Raw genomic sequence first — 1,112 nt, 5'->3', positions numbered from 1 at the left:
ACGTTAAAAAAAAGGCTTACTGTCAATTATGGATCATACCCTACGTTTTTTATTATTTCACCTAGTTCACCATTCTTGAATAAAGATCAAGCACATAAAATATATTAATCATATACAACCTAATAATAAAATCATTACAGACTTCCCACTGATATTAAAGTTGGAGTATATACAACATACATTATGCCTGTAACATATTCAACAAATTGTGATTGTACTTGTTTGTCACAATAAAATTACATTACGCAACTGAAAAAACTAGTTTCTTAGCATAAAGAATAACTCCAAATGGAAGTAATAAACAATGAAGATACATAGCTACATTCTTTTAAAAACTTTCCATCAATATTATACATCCATTTATGTTGGCTAAATAAATACAAATCAAATGTTCTTTCTTCAGCATACCATATGATGTAACGGTTATTGCAACTGTTGTAACAAATACATTTTTGTAGACAATCAGCCTATAAAATCTATAATTCTATATGAAAAAGTTTTTTCTTGAAATCAAATCAATAAAATTACAAAACAAAATCATTTACACAATCCATAAGGTCTTTCAACATCATTATAAAGGTTAAAAAATACACTGATCATGAATCTTTTTACACGTTATTATTACTTATGATTGATTTACTTTTATTAACAGAAGTACAGATTGTGTCTGCCTAAAAAGTGTCCATGAAAGCAATGGTACGCCTTTGACCAAAAGACTCACTCATTTTGCTGCTCTCCTATGGGGGCATATAAAGCATGTTCTCTGTAAAACTGTAATATGGACACCCGTAAATAAAACTAATTTCATCAACTGTACAGCATATGAAAGCCTAGAAATATAGGGAGGGTAAAAATGAAAAATCAAGACCTAGTGCCGAGGTCCTCCCTGCGGTGGTGATGGTGAAGGTGGTGCCCCCTGGTGCCCTGAGGTGCCCCAACAGTGCTCACAGCTGCCCAACACAAACTAAAAATTGCAGGCAAGCTATGGGTTGGTCTAACCCTTACACCCACATGAGAAAAGAGGATGGGGGCCAAGTTGACACTACCGACTCATGTCCATGCACCAAATTAGGTGATAATGCAACATGTGGGTAACAGCACTCAGAATGGTT

General features: G+C 34.1%; 1 protein-coding gene across 1 annotated transcript in view; it reads right to left on the bottom strand.

The window, feature by feature from the left end:
- Positions 1-599: 599 nt before the first annotated feature.
- Positions 600-1,112, bottom strand: part of LOC119594215 (ubiquitin carboxyl-terminal hydrolase 7-like) — a gene marked incomplete in the record, with an annotated part of 30,875 nt that continues 30,362 nt past the window's right edge. The window contains 1 exon segment of the mRNA XM_037943286.1: positions 600-1,112.

The sequence above is a fragment of the Penaeus monodon genome, chromosome 33 (assembly GCF_015228065.2).
Source record: "Penaeus monodon isolate SGIC_2016 chromosome 33, NSTDA_Pmon_1, whole genome shotgun sequence".
NCBI classification, from domain to species: Eukaryota; Metazoa; Arthropoda; class Malacostraca; order Decapoda; family Penaeidae; genus Penaeus; species Penaeus monodon.
The sequence above is the reverse complement of the archived record's forward strand: the minus strand, read 5'-3'. Positions and strand labels throughout refer to the sequence as shown.